Source organism: Rana temporaria, chromosome 3, assembly GCF_905171775.1.
Source record: "Rana temporaria chromosome 3, aRanTem1.1, whole genome shotgun sequence".
NCBI lineage: Eukaryota > Metazoa > Chordata > Amphibia > Anura > Ranidae > Rana > Rana temporaria.
Genome location: NC_053491.1, coordinates 151676669 through 151697922, shown reverse-complemented (window position 1 = coordinate 151697922; position 21254 = coordinate 151676669).

Here is a 21254-nt window from a genome sequence, read left to right as displayed (position 1 = left end):
GAAACCTTGGCTGTTACTAAACAGTAACATTTCAGGAGATATACAAAAAATATATATTTGCCATGGGTATGCCGGTCTTTTTTCATACCAAACATTAGAAACAGAATTGCCTCAAAAAGTGCATCTCGTGCTCGCGGGTCCTGATGGTCCTTGATGTAAACAAGACATTCCCCTATTCTGCCTAGTGACACTGTCACTAATGGCTGTTCCCCGTGATCGGGAACTGTCATCAGTGACTTGTCATGTGTAGTCACGCCCCCTAACAGTAACAATCACTCCCTAGTACTGACTTAACCCCTGCAGCACCACCTAGTGGTTAACCCCTTCACTGCCAGTGTCATGTTTACAGTAATCAGTACATTTTTATATCACTGATCGCTTTAAAAGTGACAATGGTCCCAAAAATGTGTCAAAAGTGTCCGATGTGTCCGTCATAAAGTCGCAGTTACACAAAAAAAATCGCTGATCGCCGCCATTACTAGTAAAAAAAATATTAATAAAACTGTCATAAAACTATCCCCTATTTTGTAGCTGCTATAACTTTTGCACAAACAATAAACGCTTACCAAAAATATGTAGAAGAATACGTATCGGCCTAAACTGAGGAAAAAAAATGTCATATATTTTTGGGGATATTTATTATAGCAAAAAGTTCAAAATTGTTGCTCTATTTTTGTTTATAGTGCAAAAAATTTAAACCCGCAGAGGTGATCAAATACCACCAAAAGAAAGCTCTATTTGTGGGAAAAAGGACGTTGATTTTGTTTGGGAGCCACGTCGCACATCCACGCAATTGTCAGTTTAAGCGTCGCAGTGCCGAATCCCAAAAAGTGGCCTGGTCTTTGACCAGCAAAATGGTCCGGACTGAAGTGGATAAAAAATAAAAAAAAGTGTCCCTCAATGTAAATCCATTGTCAATCACACCACCCACCGATCCAAAAAATGAAAAGAAAAAACTCTCCGCCTCCTGGGACAACCTCCCACCGAATGCCTGCTCTGCGCTTTGACATTTCTTATAAAGGTAAGGGGCAGGGCCACCCTTCTGATGTTACGGACTGGTGCATGCTGGGCCTGCGATATCACAATGGGGTGGGGCCACCAGAAGATGCCAAAGCGCAGAGCAAGCATAATTGGCGGGTTTAGTGATTTACAATGGATTTACATTGAGGGACACCATTTTTTTATTTTTTAATAAAGGATTTGTCAAATCTCTTGTTTTTATTACTTTTTGTACACTTTTTTTGTGAATGGGTAGGAGTAATATTTACCCAATACTCATTCACATGGGGGGCAGGATCTTGGGCCCTCCTTGTTAAAGGAATAATGTTGAAAAATAAACTAGATTCAGACTGATCCTGAAGGTTCCTACCACATCCCAAATAAATATTGGGAAAAAAAATTAAAAATTGGAAGTCGGGATTGGTCATTACTTTGAAGCCACTCCCACTCCCCCAGGTATTTAATACTGGCAGGTGCAGAACATTATTGCTGCACAGCCAAGATGGACATTTGTATTATACGAATCTGAGAGGAATACTTTGTAGAGGTGAGGGATCGATACTTTATTTTTTTTTCTCCCCACACACTCTCTATTTACTACCCTTTGATCCAATTTTTGTCCCTGGGACTCCGTTTGCTCTATCAGCTGGGAGTTTGTTTTATTTCAATTTCATTTTATTTTGAAGCCCATTTCATTTATACTGTCATATGTGTATTAAAATCCTACAATACATATATATTTTTTTTCCTCTTGTTTTGCCTGTAAGATTCCCGTCCTCCTATTATTGGCAGAGTCCCTGTCAGTCTCCAACACCGATCCAGACAATACTTGATCTACTTTTAACCAAAGAGTGTTGGTCTCATTAATTGAGGAATAATTTCCTGTGTCCTTACACCACCTCACCCCTAAGTGGTTAAGTAAACATGATGTGCATATGTGAGGAGAGAAGCCTTCTCTCCTCACACATGCACATCATGTCTCAGAGCATGTCTCTATGCAATGTAACCAGTCACCATTCCTAGGAAAGTGCCTGGAAAGCTGAGCGATTTCCGCCTGTGAATTCCTTTTCTGATCTGGTATCTGATCTATCTCAAGTTGACAACGTTCACTGCTATCACACGGGAACACACTCCTTTGATCGAGGAAAAGGTGGATATCATTGATGTCGGCGGAATAATACGTATATCCTGATACTGGGTACATTATGATGTAATCTTTTAACTTTTTGACTTTCTTGGTACAGTGATATTATTCTGAATGGTTTGTACTGTATGTTTACTTTGGAAGCACTTTGTATTGCTTTTGTGATTTTGAGGTGAACTTTAGCAACTGAACTTAGTTCTAAAAAATGTATTATTAGCAGGAAGAAATTAATTCTGGAATAACCCTGTGTCCGACTGCATTTTATTTTGCTGGGTACAAGACCAGATTTAATTTGCATATCTTAATCTCACATGACATTATGAAATTGCACTTTTTCATCATGTTTACACCTGCCATCTCTAATGCATTAGCAGGTGTGAGATTTATGAGCAGAACACATGAGACCTGCCACAGTTAATCAGATTTGCTTCCTTTCAGATACACTGCATAGTTGTTCTACAATTAGGTATGATTCTTCTCAGACTCTTTTCAAAATGTCTTCCTTTAAAGAAAAGTCAAAGTAATATTTTCCCATTTATTGCATTCAATTATGATATTAGTCCTCATTACATTTACATCATTGTGATGGTTAGCCCAGTAATGTCATTACAAGATAATGCATGGTCAGTCAAAGGTAAACATATGTTGCACAGCCTTTTTTATTATCTGAATAACAAAATCAATTATGACCCTACAATAGCTGCAGCATTGTCTTCATTTTAGTGCAAACAAAAACAATGCAACCTTTGTTTTTTTCAATTTCATCACTGTAAAACTTACTAATAGACAAAACCTAGTATTCCTTTGGTTTGCCCAAAAGGGTTGGTCACAAAATGTAACCTCAACCAAGAGTTGTGCGGGGTGGGGGCATGTTACTGTGGGTTTTTATTGGTGTCTGTATCCCCATTGCAGAAATTTCTGCTACCTTCCTGTCACAGTGCAAGGGGTTCAGAAGGACTATAATCATTTGTGAAAAAAGAGAGAGCAAACATAAAAATACATTTTCAGCATAGTGGGTAAAAACCCCAGCCCCACCCAAAGCTAAGAAGCATTCCTTTCATGATTTTCAAGCTAGGTACCATGGGCCATATCCTCAAAAGAGATACGATGGCGTATCTACTGATTCGCTGTCGTATACCTGTTTCTATCTTTGGAACTGATCCACAGAATCAGTTTCCAAGAGATAGACAGAAGATCCGACATGTGTAATTGAATTACACTGTCGGATCTTAAGGATGCAATTCTAGGCCGGCCGCTAGGTGGTGAGGCCATTGCGGCCGGCGTAGAATATGCAAATGAACACTTACGGCGATCCACGAACGCTCCGACGGGCCCGTCGCTCTAATGCTACGTCGTTTACGTCGAGTTAAACCGTGTAAAAATAGGGCAGAGTCCTATTTGACTAAGCCCTATTAAGTATGGCCGTCGTTCCCGCGTCGAAAATTCAAACTCTACGTCGTTTGCGTAAGACGTCCGTGATTGGCGCTGGACGCCATTTACGTTACCGTCTAAGCAAATGACATCGGAGCGATGTCAGTTAGCGCAATGCACGTCGGGTAAGTTACCCGACGGAGCATGCGCAGTACGTCCGGCGCGAGAGCACGCCTAATTAGATTCGGCACGCCTTGCGCAGGACGGATTTGAGTTACACCGCCGCAAATTTCCAGGTAAGTGTGTTGTGGATCGATACCTAACTTAGGAAATTTGCGGCAGTGTAACTTAAATCACTTAAGTTACGTTGCGCTGCGGGGCTGTGGATTTGGCCCCTAGTTTATTTTCAAACCTTAGGAGGGCATCTTCTAGCCTTTGCAGATACCTGAAGGGAAAGCATCCTATATGCCTGGGTATGGGAGGTGGTTTCCGAAGGCTACAAGCTAGAATTCTGCTCTCGGTCCCCTCCCTGAATCATGTCATCCAACTTGCCTGTGACACCACACAGACTAGCAGATATAAATGCAGTTTCTTCAAATTTTCTGGATCAAGGAGTTATTACCCCAGTTCTATCAGCAGAAAATTGACAGGGGCTTTGCTTCAACTTTTTCACTGTGCCCAAAATGTCCCCATATTGGATCGGAAGGGCATAAATGTCTCCAATTCTAACCCTTTAAACTCCATATGGATCTACCAGGATCTATAATATCATCTCCATCAGGGAGATTTTCTGGACATCAAGGATGTGTACTGTATATGCATATCCTAATTTTTTCTTCCCCTTTTTCTTTCCCTAGAGAAACGTAACGTTTTCCAAGACCTAGACTCTTCAGTCCAGGCGTGACTGACTCTTTGCTTCTGCATGAGAGTCCTGAGATTGATGGTAGCATCCTTTGAGGCCGTTCTGTTTGTCTAGTTTCACTCTAGACCCCTACAACTCAACATACTGCCATTGTGGGATACATCAGTTTAATATATGGACAAACCAATTTACCTGACACTTAGGCCCCATACACACGATAGAATTTATCCGCGGAATACGGTCCAGCGGTTCCGCGGATAAATCCTCTAGAGGATTTCGGCGGATTTTCATGCGATGGAGTGTACACACCATCGCATTGAAATCCGCGCCGAAATCCTCTGGCGATGACGCGTCGCGCCGTCGCCGCGATTATGATGCGGCGACGTGCGCGATGCTGTCATATAAGGAATTCCACGCATGCGTCGAATCATTACGACGCATGCGGGGGATCCCTTCGGACGGATGGATCCGGTGAGTCTATACAGACCAGCGGATCCATCCGTTGGGATGGACTCCAGCAGATGGATATGTTCTGCATGTCAGCGAATATTCGATCTGCTGGAATCCATCCCAGGGGAGATATATCCGCGGAAACAGATCCGCTGGCGTGTACACACCATAGGATCTATCCGCTGAAACCCATTTGCTGGGATTTATCTGCGGATGGATTCTATGGTGTGTACGGGGCCTAAGAACCAGATTGTCTCTGGCCTTTTGGCTAAGGAATCCAGCTTTGAAGTTGGAGAAATCCTTCCTTTCAAACAGACGCCTGCCTAACAGGTTAGGTTGGAGTCCTAGTCAACTTGTAGCTGAAGGGCACTTGGATATATGAGGAATCTTGTCTCCTAAATAACATTATGGAGTGATTTGGTTGTCCCTACAATTTAAGATATCTCAACTGATAGTTCATCCAATTGTCCAACATGGACAATACCATGGCAGCAACTTACCTTAAGTAGGAAGAAACCAAAAAACTCTTTCCTGGCAAGACAATTAGAAAATATTCTGTCCTGGGCTAAACTTCACTTTTCATGTGTGACATTTACATTCCAGACATGGACAATTGGTGGGCAGGCTTTCTCAGCTGGCAAAACCAGGATCTTGGGGAATGGGCCCCACACGTGGAGGTGTTTCAGAGTCTGTGTCATAGATGGTGAACACCAGATATGGAACTCCTGGCTTACAACAACATACTAAATAGGTATTCTCCTGTTATGTATATCCTCTGGCTGAAGCAGTGGATAAACTGGTGGGTCTGTGAGATCAGTACAGTTTTTCTTTCCTATGAGACGCTGTTATAAGGATCTTCTGGCAGAAGGACTGGTTTACCATCCTGCTTCATGGTCACTGCTTTTAACGGCATGGTTATTAAAGCCCAAGACTTGGACAGGGTCCAGTTCCTAAATGGGCAACCATTGTGCTAGGAAGACATACTTTGGTTGGTGCAAGGAAACTGTGGGACAATTCCTGACGTTTTTACAATTAGATCTGGAACACCATTTGGACCATCAGAGGTCAAATATGAGCATTTGCAATCTTGTTTCAGAGACTGCTTGCCTTTAATGCTCTGTATAACACATTTGTTTCATACCTTTGTTTGGCCTTAGTACATCAGATTGGAATTTTTATTTCATTATCTGGATGTAGTTTGAGCTGCCAGTGTCTCTCTTACAGCCACTCTCTCCATTAGAAACATCGCCTCAGTCTTGTTGTACAGGCTTTTGTCATGTACTGAAATTACCTACTCTGATCCCACTGCACACTGTAAGCTTTTCGCAGTGTGCATTAGAAGCTGAGGCTAGTTAGATAGATAGAGGCATCATCATTGACTAGAGGACCTCCCCAGCTTTACTGCTCATGGCCCACCCAATGAATTCTTTGGATTTCAGTTCTTGTAATTATGAAGGCTCAGCTTCACATGTGAGTGTTACCTAAGATAGTCTGCATGCAAATATCTATGACCATAAATCATATCTACTAATAGGAGATATAACCAATGTACATTGATTAAAGTAGAACTTCTCTCTTTTTTTTTAATGTGCTGTCTTGCACAAAAATAAAGTAACCTTTTCTGCAATACCCACCTTTCCTCAATTGCTGTCCCTTATGCCCTGTACACACGATCGGTTCATCCGATGAAAGCGGTCTGATGGATTTTTTCATCAGATATCCGATGAAGCTGACTTTCATCAGTCTTGCCTACACACCATCAGTAAAAAAAATGATTGTGTCAGAACGCGGTGACGTAAAACACAACGATGTGCTGAGAAAAATGAAGTTCAATGCTTCCGAGCATGCGTAGACTTGATTCTGAGCATGCGTTGATTTCTAACCTATGGATTTCCCCACAGACGATCGTTTTTTCTATCGTTTTTTTAACCATCAGATAATTTTAAAACAGGTTCTAAGTATTTTCACCGATGGGAAAAAAAATGATGGGGCCACACACGATTGGTTCGTCTGATGAAAACGGTCCATCAGACCGTTTTCATCAGACGAACCGATCATGTGTACACAGCATTACAGACTTTTCTCTTATAATGTCCAGCACCATTTAGCTTCCAGGCTGAATGACAGCCAGCTTCGAGGCTGAATTTAGTTTCCAGGCTGAATGACAGCCAGCGCTATGGCAACAGATCCTGGGGGTGCAAAAAGAAACATCTTTTGCTCACACTCCTGGACTGAGTGGGGCTTACTCCCACTTCCCACTGATGCCCATGAGGAAATAGATGAATGATCTGGGGCACCACCAGATTGGCCAGGTTTCAGAAAAAAAGGTATTGGTAAGTATGAGCTGTTTAAAAAAAAAGTTTCAAGGGGACTTCATACAAACATGTAGATACTTTATATGGTAAATCCTAAACCTGGTGAATAGGTATGCTCCAAATATTAAAAGTAGGGATGAGCCGAAAACCCCCCTGTTCGGTTCGCACCAGAACTTGCGAACACACCAAATGTTCGTGTAAACTTTAGAACTCCGTTAAAGTCTATGGGACTCGAACATTTGAAATCTAAAGTGCTAATTTTAAAGGCTAATATGCAAGTTATTGTCCTAAAAAGTGTTTGGGGACCTGGGTCCTGCTCCAGGGGACAATATCAATGCAAAAAAAGTTTTAAAAACGGCCGTTTTTTCGGGAGCAGTGAATTTAATAATGCTAAAAGTGAAGCAATAAAAGTGAAATATTACTTTAAATTTCGTACCTAGGGAGGGTGTAAAGTTAGCATGTGAAATAGCGCATGTTTCAAGTACTTAGAACTGTCCCTGCACAAAGTGTCATTTCTGAAAGGAAAAAAAGTCTTTTAAAACCGGACTTGTGGCTATAATGAATTGTCGGCTCTGGCAAATCAGAGAGAATTCATTAAAAAAAAAAAAAAAAGCGTGGGGTCCCCCCAAATTCCATTAACAGGCCCTTCAGGTCTGGAATGGATATTAAGGGGAACACCGCCGTCAATTTAAAAAAAAATTATGTGGGGTTCCCCCAAATATCCATTTCAGACCCTTCAGGTCTGGTGTGGATTTTAAGGGGAACTCCACCCCAAATAAAAAAAAATGGCGTGGAGTTCCCCCAAAAATTCACACCAGACCCCTTATCCAAGCACGTTAACCTGGCCGGCTGCAGAAAAGAGGGGGGACAGAGTGCGGCCCCCCTCTCTCCTGAACCGTACCAGGCCACATGCCCTCAACATGGGGAGGATGTCCCCATGTTGATGGGGACAAGGGCCTCATCCCCACAACCCTTGCCCGGTGGTTGTGGGGGTCTGCGGGCGGGGGGCTTATCAGAATCTGGAAGACCCCTTTAACAAAGGGGACCCCCAGATCCTGCCCCCCTATGTGAATTGGTAATGGGGTACCCCTACCAGTTCACGAAGGAAGTGTAAATAGTTGGAAAAAACACACACACACCGTAGAAAAAAGTCCTTTATTAATAAAAAAAATAATAATAATCCAGCTGTGATAATCCACTCGTTCCTGGCTTCCTGCTCCAATGTTGTCTGTATCCAGCGATGGTCGGTGATCTCCGGTCCAGCGATGAGAAGATCCATCCATCCAGAGCACAGCCACGTCGACCTTGTCTCACCGCTGGACATATCCCAGCGAATGACCCGGCTGAAGCTGTGACATTTCTTATATAGGGGAGGCGGGGCCACCTGTCACGTGACGCACCCTCTGCTACGTCACTGTGGAAGCCCAGTCTTCCCCCTTGCTGGGCTTCCCCAGTGACGTAGCAGAGGGTGCGTCAGAGGGTGCGGGGTCACGTGACGGGTGGCCCCGACTCCCCTATATAAGAAATGTCACAGCTTCAGCTGCGTCATTCTCTGGGCTGTGTCCAGCGAGAGAGGAGGTCAGGGTGGCTGCGCTCTGGATGGATGGATCTTCTCATTGCTGGACCGGAGATCACCGACCGTCGCTGGATACAGACAACGTTGGAGCAGGAAGCCGGGACCGAGAGTGGATTACCACCGCTGGATTTTTTATTAATAAAGGACTTTTTTCTACGGTGTGTGTGTGTGTGTTTTTTCCAACTATTTACACTTCCTTCGTGAATTGGAAGGGGTACAATGTACCCCATTACCAATTCACATAGGGGGGGCAGGATCTGGGGGTCCCCTTTGTTAAAGGGGTCTTCCAGGTTCTGATAAGCCCCCCACCCGCAGACCCCCACAATCACCGGGCAAGGGTTGTGGGGATGAGGCCCTTGTCCCCATCAACATGGGGACATGTGGCCTGGTACGGTTCAGGAGAGAGGGGGGGCCGCACTCTGTCCCCCCCTCTTTTCTGCGGCCGACCAGGTTAACGTGCTCAGATAAGGGGTCTGGTGTGAATTTTTGGGGGAACTCCACGCCATTTTTTTTTAAATTTGGGGTGGAGTTCCCCTTAAAATCCACACCAGACCTGAAGGGTCTGGGATGGATATTTGGGGGGAACCCCACGTCATTTTTTTTAAATTGACGACGGGATTCCCCTTAATATCCATTCCAGACCTGAAGGGCCTGGTAATGGAATTTGGGGGGACCCCCACACTATTTTTTTTTATGAATGAATTCTCTCTGAATTGCCAGAGCCGACAATTCATTATAGCCGCAAGTGCGGTTTTAAAAGACTTTTTTTCCTTTCAGAAATGACACTTTGTGCAGGGACAGTTCTATGTACTGGAAACATGCGCTATTTCACATGCTTACTTTACACCCCCCCTAGGTACGAAATTTAAAGTAATATTTCACTTTTATTGTTTCACTTTTAGCATTATTAAATTCACTGCTCCCGAAAAAACAAGGCAAAATTGTGATTAGTCAAGGGGATGCGTCATCTAAAGGTTCAGCTATAAAGGAAGATGTTTTTAATTCAGAATTCCATACAGTAAAGTTGGCCATAGATAAGCAGAATTTTGAATACAAATTCTTGGGAAAAAAAGGTTCTATGAAACTCTGTTCATTTTTCTAATCGTTAGTTGGGTCAAATCAAAATTAATTTTTACCTGCAGTTATTATAAAATTTGAAAGAACAGGATGGAAAACTTTTCTTGCATGAACAAATTTACTGTGTACTGTATGTGGTTTTCATTTAGTAAAGTCCATTCATTCTAAAATCAAACAATAAAAGCAAACTAAATCTTTTGAATGACTAACAAATGTTCTGAAAATGTTCTAAGGATTTTTGTATAACATTCCCTAAGACTTTTCGCACTTAAGCAGTTCCAAAAGCTTTCATACAACTATAAACTATTTATTGTATAGCTGATAAAACACCTACCACCCAAGAAAAGAATATATATATATATATATATATATATATATATATATATATATATATATATACACATATATATATATATATATTATTTGACACAACATAAATGATATACTAGATTCCATTATTTTTTCATTGCCTCAATCTCCTTCTTCATGTTGATCGAGCTGTAATTAATTCAATAACTTGGTTTGATCATGCACCAATAACCCTTATAATTAATAGAGATCTAAGCTATTTAAAACCATTTCATTGAAGATTTAATGAAATATTAAGAAATGATTTACACTTTATCATTTACTCTGGAAAAGGTCTTCCAGTTAATTGAATTGCTTATGTTAGAAGGATTTCTAAATGTACACTGGTCTTCGAAGCTTCCTTAATTGTGCTGGCTAAACAACTGAGATTTGACAAAGGACTTCAATTACACTATCCAACCTCTGAGGCCCCATACACACCATAGAATCTATCCGCAGATAAATCCCATCAAATGGGTTTCTGCGGATAGATCCTATGGTGTGTACACTCCGTCGGATATTTATCCGCAGATAAATCTCCCCTGGGATGGATTTCCAGCAGATGGATATTTGCTGACATGCTCAACAAATCCATCTGCTGGAATCCATTCCAACGGATGGATCCGCTCGTCTGTACAGACTTACCTGATCCATCCGCCCAAAGGGATTCCCCGCACGCGTCGTAATGATTTGACGCATGCGTGGAATTCCTTATATGACAGCGTCGCGCCCGTCGCCGCGTCATAATAGCGGCGACGGCGCGACACGTCATCGGCAGAGGATTTCAGCGCGGATTTCAATGCGATGGTGTGTACACGCCATCGCATAGAAATCTTCTGAAATCCTCGAGAGGATTTATCCGCGGATACGGTCCGCTGGACCGTATCTGCGGATAAATCCTCTCGTGTGTATGGGGCCATAGAACTGGTTTCTCAACAAATCAGACAAAGGAAAAAAACTGGAGCCAGCAAAAATATAGACATCTGTGATTAGTACCAACCAATTAAAAAGTAAAAATCTGTAAATAAAATAAAAACTTTAGTACTAAACCAAATAATAAAAACATATTATATTGCAACTTTCCAATCCTTAGTTATGGTGGCTGTATTAATTTTTTCCATCTTTTTTAACCTTTTTTTCCACCCAGTGATCCTGTCCGACATACATTGTGTACTAGGGTGACCGATGCACACTTACTGTAACTTTAGCAGAGTAGGCTGATTAGTCATCCTAGGACAGGAAGTGTGTTAAAACTACAGAGAGGAGACTTTTATCAGTTCCGTAACATATGGAAGATGTTCTGTAGTCCAAAGAGGTGGGAATAATGCTAACTGATAACAGTCAGCAGAAACAGGAGCACAGGAGGTTATTATCTTACAGGATTTCTAACAGGACCAACAGTTATTTATTTTGAAAAAAAAAAATATATATATATATATATATATATATATATATATATATATATATATATATATATATATAAACACTTTTAATTGTATATTTAACAGACCAAAAGAAGGCAGTAAGAGAAGTTCATTATTATGGCCTACATACAGTTTAAGTGAAAATATTCTCTGAACGATCCACTTCAATAGCTCATTTTTACTGCCTGTTATAAATGACCTTGCCTTGCAAATGAGGCTGAAAATTCATATTAAACTGTAATAATAAATAAATACAAACAAACTGTAGTCATGGATAAAAATGTCCGTGGTCCTTTATTACTGGCGTAATAAATACCAATTTATCAATAAAAAAATAGGGCCAAATCCTCAGCCAGGCGGCGTTACTTAACTTTCAGCAGTTAAGTTACACTGACTTAAAGTTTTTACCTAAGTGCCTGATCCACAAAGCACTTACGTAAAAATTTCAAGCCGTGTAAGTTAAAGCGGTGGTTCCCCCTAAAACTAATTTCTAACAATAGATTCGTAAGACCCGTTACACTGCGGGTAGGCTGTTTTTTTTTTTTTTTTATTCGTACATACCGAGATCTCCCCGTCTCGTCCCTAGGCGGTGGGCGGAACTAGTTGATTGACGTTCCTCGGACGGGCGCGTACGTGACGTCACGACTTTCCGAAAGAAGCCGAACGTCGCTGCGCATGCGCCGTATAGAGTCGGCTCTATACGGCGCATGCGCAGCGACGTTCGGCTTCTTTCGGAAAGTCGTGACGTCACGTACGCGCCCGTCCGAGGAACGTCAATCAACTAGGAACGCCCACCGACAAGGAACGAGACGGGGAGATATCGGTATGTACTAAAAAAAAAAAAAAAAAAGCCAGCCTACCCGCAGTGTAACGGGTCTTACGAATCTATTGTTAGCAATGTGTTTTAGGGGGAACCACCCCTTTAAGTGCCGCCGTTGTAAGGCGTTCCTCCTCTCCGGGGGGCGTTTACAATTTAAATGAGGCGCGCTCCCGCGCCGGCCGTACTGCGCATGCGTGTGACGTCATTTTCCCGACGTGCATCGCGCGAACGTAATTGACGCCGGGCGGCTTTGTGGATTGCGACTGGACACTAAAGTTGCGACGGGTGAAAAAAAAGACGCGCCGGGAAAACAAATAATTTTAAAAAAAAATGACAGCGTCGCTCAGCATGCATTCCTGAGAGGGAGAACTCCATGCCACTTTTCAAAGAAAAAACCGGCATGGGTTCCCCCCCCCCCCAGGAGCATACCAGGCCCTTAGGTCTGTTATGGGTTGTAAGGAGACCCCCCTCCGCCGACAAATCGACGTAGGGGGTCCCCCTACAATCCATACCAGACCCGTATCCAAAGCACGCTACCCGGCCGGTCAGGAAGGGAGTGGGGACGAGCGAGCGCCCCCCCCTCCTGAGCCGTGCCAGGCCGCATGCCCTCAACATGGGGGGGTTGGGTGCTCTGGGGCAGGGGGGCGCACTGCGGGCCCCCCCACCCCAGAGCACCCTGTCCCCATGTTGATGAGGACAGGACCTCTTCCCGACAACCCTTGCCGTTGGTTGTCGGGGTATGCGGGCGGGGACTTATCGGAATCTGGGAGTCCCCTTTAATAAGGGGGCCCCCAGATACCGGCCCCCCACCCTAAGTGAATGGATATGGGGTACATCGTACCCCTACCCATTCACCTGGAGGCAAAAAGTAAAATTTAGTAAACACACAACACAAGGCTTTTTAAAATAATTTATTATTCTGCTCCGGATGCCCCCCCTGTCTTCGTTATTAGCTCAATTACCAGGGGGGGCTTCTTCTTCCACTCTCTGGGGGTCTTCCACTCTCCGGGGGTCTTCTTCCACTCTCCGGGGGGGGTTTCTTCTTCCGCTCTCCGGGGGGGGGGGGCTTCTCCGGACTCCGGGGGGCTTCTTCCATCTTCTCCCCTCTTCCGCTGTTGACTCGGCGAACCCCGGTTCTTCTGCAGATGTCCGGTGCCTTCTTCTTCAGCGCTGGCTGCCTGCTATGTTTGTGTGTTAGCTTAATTAGTAACAGGCAGCCGGCGCGGTCTTCTGTGACGTCAGGGTCTTCTGTTCTTCTCCCCTCTCCCGATGTTGACTCGTCGCCTCTTGTCGCTGTAATGATGGAAGCGCGCCTTGCATCCCATTTATATAGGCATCACCGTCCCATCATGCTCCGGTAGGTACCCACGTGGTGGGTGCACGTGGGTAGGCACCCACCACGTGGGTACCTGCCGGAGCATGATGGGACGGTGATGCCTATATAAATGGGATGCAAGGCGCGCTTCCATCATTACAGCGACAAGAGGCGACGAGTCAACATCGGAAGAGGGGAGAAGAACAGAAGACCCTGACGTCACAGAAGACCGCACCCAACCCCCCCATGTTGAGGGCATGCGGCCTGGCACGGCTCAGGAGGGGGGGGGGGGGGGCGCTCGCTCGTCCCCACTCCCTTCCTGACCGGCCGGGTAGCGTGCTTTGGATACGGGTCTGGTATGGATTGTAGGGGGACCCCCTACGTCGATTTGTCGGCGGAGGGGGGTCTCCTTACAACCCATAACAGACCTAAGGGCCTGGTATGCTCCTGGGGGGGAACCCATGCCGGTTTGGATTTTACAAATTGCCGTGGAGTTCTCCCTCGGGAATGCATACCAAATGCCGTCGCTTGAATGGGCCTTTACAAGGTGTGACTAACTTTACACTTTGTAAAAGCAGCCCTAGTTTTACACCAGGCAAACTAACACTTACGGCAAAAAAACTAGGCACAAAAGCTTTGAGGATCGCCCTAAGTGCTAATTTGCATACTAGAAGAGGCATTTCGACTCGAAATGCCCCCAGTGGCGGATGCGGTACTGCATCCTAAGATCCGGCAGTGTAAGTCCCTTACAGATGTCGGATCTTCTGCCTAACTTAGGAAAACTGCTTCTGAGGATCAGTTCCAAAGTTAGAACCAGAGATACGACGGCTTACGCCGGAGTATCTCTTTTGTGGATATGGCCCAAATTCTTATAACTATTTTACTAAAATTACACTAACATAACAAAAGTTCAGCCATCAAAGCTCGAACTAGATTTAAACCAATAATATACCAATAGTTCAGCCATTAAAAATCAAACTATATATTATATTAATATACCCTTACAGCAGAAGGGACTAGCCACAACAAGGACCCGTGACATTAGGAGGGGGGAGGGATGCTTGTTCTTGAAGTGCTTAATCTGACGACCGTTAAATCTCTTCTGTCTTGTTATCGGTTCTTCTGATCGTTCTTCTGATCACCTGACCTTCCTAGAAACTTCCAGAATTTAAAAAAAAGTTTTATTATTAACAGGTAGGTGATCAATTATGTTTAAAATATAGGGGGCGCTAATGAATAGTGAAAATGACAATAAGAGTCAAAAGACTGCACTCCTAGAGCCACTACTCTTAAACAAATAAACCAATGTGTACAATTGAATATTGAACAACATAAAATTAAAGGTGATCAATTATATTAATTTAAATTAACTTGCTTTTTGTTTCAGTCCCTGTTCCCATAGGCAGGGTTCTCCTGCCTTTCATGGGACCATCGGCTGAAAACTCATATTAAACTGTAATAATAAATTAATACAAAAAAACTGTAGTCATGGATAAAAATGGCCGTGGTCCTTTATTATTGGCATAATAAATACTAATTTATCAATTAAAAAATGTCTTATAACCATTTTAATAAAATTACACCAACATAACAATAGTTCAGCCATCAAAGCTCAAACTATATTTAAACCAATAATATACCAATAGTTCAGCCATTAAAGCTCGAACTATATATAATATTAATATACCAACAATCCCCAAACGCCAGGCTAAACTTACATAGCCTGGCACCCCACCCGAGCCACGGCCAATTCTACACAAGTTTGTAAATCCAAGTTTAGCATATCAAACCCAATATCAGAAAGATGGACCATATCAGGGCGATAAAAACCATACAATCCACCCTCTATCAACATGTCTATATGAGAATCCTTGAACAGAAGGCATAAATTTAGCAATAATCCTGTTCACCCTCTTTCTGATATTCTCAATATATAAGAGATCAGGATCAAGTATCCAATCGTGGAATGATCCAGAAAAAATCAGAACAGAGGCAGGAAGGATGGAACGTAAATACAAAAAATCTATTTTAATTTGTGGAACCAAGTCTAATGTCTTATTAACCCCTAAATCATTACCCCCCAAGTAAATAACATCAGGATGTGACCAAGAAGAAAGTCAACTCTATTGACTAATGTAGACAACAGAGAACGGAAATCAACCAAGATATGCCACAGTAGCCATGCCAATTAATAGAAACAGGTGCATTGTCCAAATTCAAATTAGGTCCATAAACTCTGTCAGAGGCCCGAACGTTAGCCCAGTAAATTAACGATAAGCCATATAGCACATGGAGAAAAAATAAATTAGGCCTAGTTTAGACCTAAAGAACGAAAACAATTGGATTTACAACCTCCCAATTTTTTAATATCAGACTCAGAGAAACCTAGCTGCGCCAATACGAAAATAGTGACTAGTAACATGTAAATGGCTAAAATAAAAAAAATGTAAGACATTTTTTAAGCACAACTGGCGTTGGGTAAGCGGAACACCAGAGCTGTGAAGCAACAATTGTGTCAAACCAAAGGGTTGTGTCAGTAAATATTTGGACAACTAGAAAAAGGCACATATCAATGAGCTATGTGATTGATTAATAACAATCCACTGGCCCTTACCCAATTGATCAATCGTACTGAACCTTAAACATATCCTAATAAAATCAGGACCCATCGAAATGTCAGAAAAGTATCAAACTATCTAATGTAGCTGAGGACCTAGGCAGCAATTCAGAAATGCGTAAGGCCCCAAAAAAGAGTAAACAAAAAGAAACCTTAAAGAGTAAATCTTCAGAAGGGGTATAACAAACAAAGGAAGAAGCCGACATTAGATGTTGCAAAAGTTGTAAGGTAACTGGAACATGGGTATCACTGTGGAAACAACGCTTACGGTAACCCTTGAGGGCCTGTTTAAGAAAAAGGAAGAACATAGAGAAAAACTTTGACATTTGAAAAAAGAAGGAAATCCCGGCTAAAATTTTCACGAGGTGGGAATAGGAATAAGAGCGTTGCATTAAATCATCCAAAAAACGAAGGACCAAAGTTTCAGAGAAATAATCAGAAGGAACATCCAAAGAGCTTAGAAAGACACACCACAAGGACCACGCAGCGTTATAATTCGCCCACGTGGAAAGTGCCAAAGAGTTGACTATCGAAGCATTCATGGATTGCAAACTCCTGACCACAAGCGATCCGGGCAAGGTAAACCAAGGAGATCCGCCTCTGGGCCAATTTGCGAAATCGATCTAGCAGAAAACGGGACAGAGAATCAGCAATAACATTAGTATAACCTGGGATGTATTTAACCTAAATCCATAAATTAAGATCTAAACATTTAAAAACAATACAACGTAAAACTGCCAAGACAGGTAATGATTTAGAAGACAAACAATTATTCGCATATGCAACCCCTTTGTTGTCAGAATGAAATAACAAACGAGAATCGCGAGGTTGAGTACCCCAAAGTTCCAAGAAACCAAAATCGGGAATAATTCAAGGAGAACTATATTCTTTGTATAACCCAAGAAAAGCCAGCATTCAGGCCAAGATAAAGCTGACCAATGGCCTTGGTAAAAAGCAACATAACCCGAATTCCCAGCTGCATCCATAAATAAAGAAACAACTAAAGCATTTTGGAAAGGGGTTTGCCAAAAAGAACGGCCATTGTAAGATGTAAAGAAATCATTCCAAACTAACAAGTCAGAAACCAAAGAAGAAGTGATACGCACAAAATTATTTTAGGATTTATAACCAGCAATAGCTTTGTACAATCTTTTTGAAAAAAACACGGCCAATAGGAATAATATAAGTCGCAAAGGCAAGCAAACCCAACAAAGATTGTAACGTGCTAACCATCACCTTAGGTTTGGAAAGTACAAAAAAAATCATAAATCGTAAACGGTCCAATTTGGCCTACGATAAACGAAATTCCATCCTGTCAGTGTCTATAGTAACACCCAGGAACTCAATACAAGTTGTTGGCCAAACTGATTTTTCAAAGTTCAATGAGACACCAAAACGTTGGCAAGTCAAACAAAATTCTGTGATCAAATACAAGCATTCAGGAGTGTTAGGTGGACCGAAAAATAAATAATCGTCAAGATAATGCAATGCATTAAAAGAACCTGTCAGGAAAGTAACCACCCACTCTAAAAACGTTGAAAGTTACTCAAAAGTACGTACAAGACAAGGAACAACCCATGGGGAGGCATTTGTCATAATAATAAAAACCATTATGAGGAAAATCCAAACAGTTAAAGGCAGAAGGGTGTATGGGCAACAAGTGGAAGGCAGACTTAATATCAGCATTGGCCATAAGGGCAGATTTACCCAAGAGGCAAATCTTAAAAACCGCCTTGTCAAAAGACGCATACGTAACAGAACTCAAATTGGGGTAAATTTCATCATTAAGGAAAAACCCAGCAGGAAATTACAAAAAGTGTATAAGATGGAAACTATTGGGCTCTTTCTTAGGTAACAAACCTAAAGGAGAAACCCGAAGATCAATAAAGGAAGGAAACAAAAAGGGGCCTGCAACCCTGCCTCTAGAACCTCCTTTGAATTTTTTTAGAGACAATAGCAGGAAAACAAGGGTTTTACAACACAAAGACAACCGGGTCCAGAAAATTTAGGTTATTTAAAAGCCAGAGGAAAAACCACTGCATAATTCTGGGTGTCGTTCACCCAAAACGCTGGAATAAATACAAAAGGTCTGAAGCCAATTGTTAAAAGTGCGCAGAGCAGATTTTTTCTTATCATCGTCATTCTTATCCAAATCTTTATTATCCAAGCGATTTTCTTTAAATGATAGTAAAAGAGAAAGAAGCTCAACATATTCGCCTCTCCAAATTTGTATTTTTGATAGATGGCGACAAATGGAAGCCAAGCAGAGAAATCTCACATGCCATGGCCTCTTTAAAACAACATTCAAGCACTGTATGTGGAGATGGGCAAATATCTTCACAGGCGGTCTTACGTCTACAGTAGGCAAAGCCCCAACATTTAAACCTGCAGAAATACATTTCTTAAAATTATCTGCAAATGAAACAAAAGAAGACATCCACTTTAGCAAATTATGCAATTGAGCAGCCTCACCACTAGGTGTCATCTGTGGCATAGACTGTGTAACCAAAGGTCTGAAAGATCCCAAATTCTCATCAGAAATAGTCTGTGCAGTAGGCAATGAACCAGAAGGGGACACTGTAGGGAAATAAACATCACTAACAACATCATGAAGTAATGAATACTGTACAAAAGGAGAAGGCAAAATTTGAAACATATTGTTATCATTGTAGTGCCCACCCCCGAAGGAGCCGCTGGTTTGTTTTTGGGATCGGCATATTGAGTTACCACGATATGGCCCAGGGGTGCAATTGTAGAAACAACAATGAGCGAAGGTCCAGACAGTGAATACAGGTTTTTCCCAATGTTTTATTTTCCAGGCCAACACGGCCAACATCAACATAAATTGGGAAGGACAAAGTTGATGAATAGAGAGAGAGGAAGAACCTTGCAGTATCAGGCCTGGATATTGAATGGAGCAGTCAGTACTGCTCTGTATAGTACCAATTTGTAACTCGTCGCCACTCCAGCTGAGTGGGTAAAGTGCCCCCGGACAGACCCTTCTCTACAGGCCTGGCAGCCGAGATGTCACTTAGGATTTCTGGGAGGAACAGGCCTCTCTCACAGACCCGGCTCTGGGCCTCTGCCACAGGCCAATTACAATACCTGAGCTAGATAGATAGATGGAGCGAATCCTCCCAGTAGATTTCTGCATCGGTCACCAGATGACAGCAAACATACCTGTCAGTACTCTGGTCACCGGATCCCCAATTGGTTTGTTCAGGCTCTGTTGGATGACCTGCCCCAGGGTCCTCCTCAAACCGACTCCCCAATCGAATGGCACCCAGCCTGGTATCCTTTCAATAGAATCAGGAACCGAGCCAAAATTGACTGGGGTCCCCTTGTACCTCCGGATGAGGTTCCAAGTGGTCTGCAACTATGGCCAGGTGGGCCACGGATGCGCGCACCCTGAAGGTGGATGCCGCACCTGGAATGGGGACCCCGTGAAGATTTTAGAACACATGACACCTGTCACAGATATACTCCTCTCCAGCACACCCCGCAAGGGAAAAAGCTCCTCTGATTGGCTGCTGGAGAAACTTACTCTGCCAGAACCCCTCTGGTGCCAACTGCTGGCCAGGAATGACATTGCATCCCTGGACCACAGACTGACCCAGTGGACATTTCTGGAATGACAGAAGTCCTAAAATTTAAACAAATAGTGAATGGGAGCAAGGTAACTCTCCCATTCCCCACTAACTTTAGCTTAGTGCCCATACTGAAAGTAAGGGGGCGCTACATCATGTAAATCAGAAATTAATGAAGAGGGTGGCAAAGAAGCATGAAATGCAGAGTCAAACTAACTGCCAGACCCATCCACAAACTTCCTTGATGCAACAGGCAACACAGAAGTGGCTTCTTGGGAAGATCGTTTACTATTACATTTTATCTTACATTTTTTACTAGTTGAAGGTCCCTGGGTTTCGATCCGGCGGACTGTCTTTTGATTCTGCGACCGCTCTGTGCCAGTTGCGGGCCAGAAATGGAAGCTTTATGAAGGCTCGGCTGACGTCATCAAAGGTAGCCCAGGAAACAGCAGGAGGACGAACCAGAGGAGGGGCCCGAGGAGGAAGTGACACACTGGAGGGACCCGGAAGAGAAGCCAAAACCGAATTATGCTTTGGGAAAGAGAGAGGGGGAGACGGAGGGGAAAAAGAAGTAGAGGGAACCGGAGGAGTCCCAGATGAAAGTCAGAAACGCATCCAGGAATCCCCATTTGGAGTGGAGGCCCAATCCATCATCTGATGTAGCAGAATTTCCATAGTGAGGAGACTGACACAGGAGATGCTTCTTCTTGAAGTGCTGCCCTTAGTCTGACGACCATTAAATCTCTTCTGTCTTCTTATAGGTTCTTCTAGCCACCTGTCCTTCTTAGAAACTTCCAAAGTTTAAAATAAAGTTTTAGAGCCGGTTCACACAGGGGCGACCTGGGATCTGACTTGAAGATGCCCCAAGTCGTCCCAAGTCGTGTGGTTGAGAAAATCAATGGAAGTGAATGGAGCCATCTTAATACACACTACTATAATCGCTCTGACTTCAGAAAAGGTTCCTGTACTACTTCAATCCGACTTCTAGGCAACTTGTACCCATTGATTTCAATGGAAGTTGCCTCAAAAGTCTGATCACTGTATTAACTGAAGCAACAATACAGGAAGATAACATACATTTCTCAGGCAAACCCCTCCCTTCCCCCTCCCTCCCACAGAGCTGATTGTTGTTTGATTGGCCACTGGAAAGCCTCCTGTCCTGGAGGCGACTTCAAGTTGCCTTGTACTGTCCTGGAGGCAACTTGAAGTTGCCTGATGATTCATACTCAAGTCATGTCCAAGTTGCCTCCCAAAGTCGTGCTGGAAGTCGTGTTGCCCCTGTGTGAACTGGCTCTTATTGTTAACAGTTATCTGTTTCAGTCCCTGTTCCCATAGGCAGGGGTCGCTAT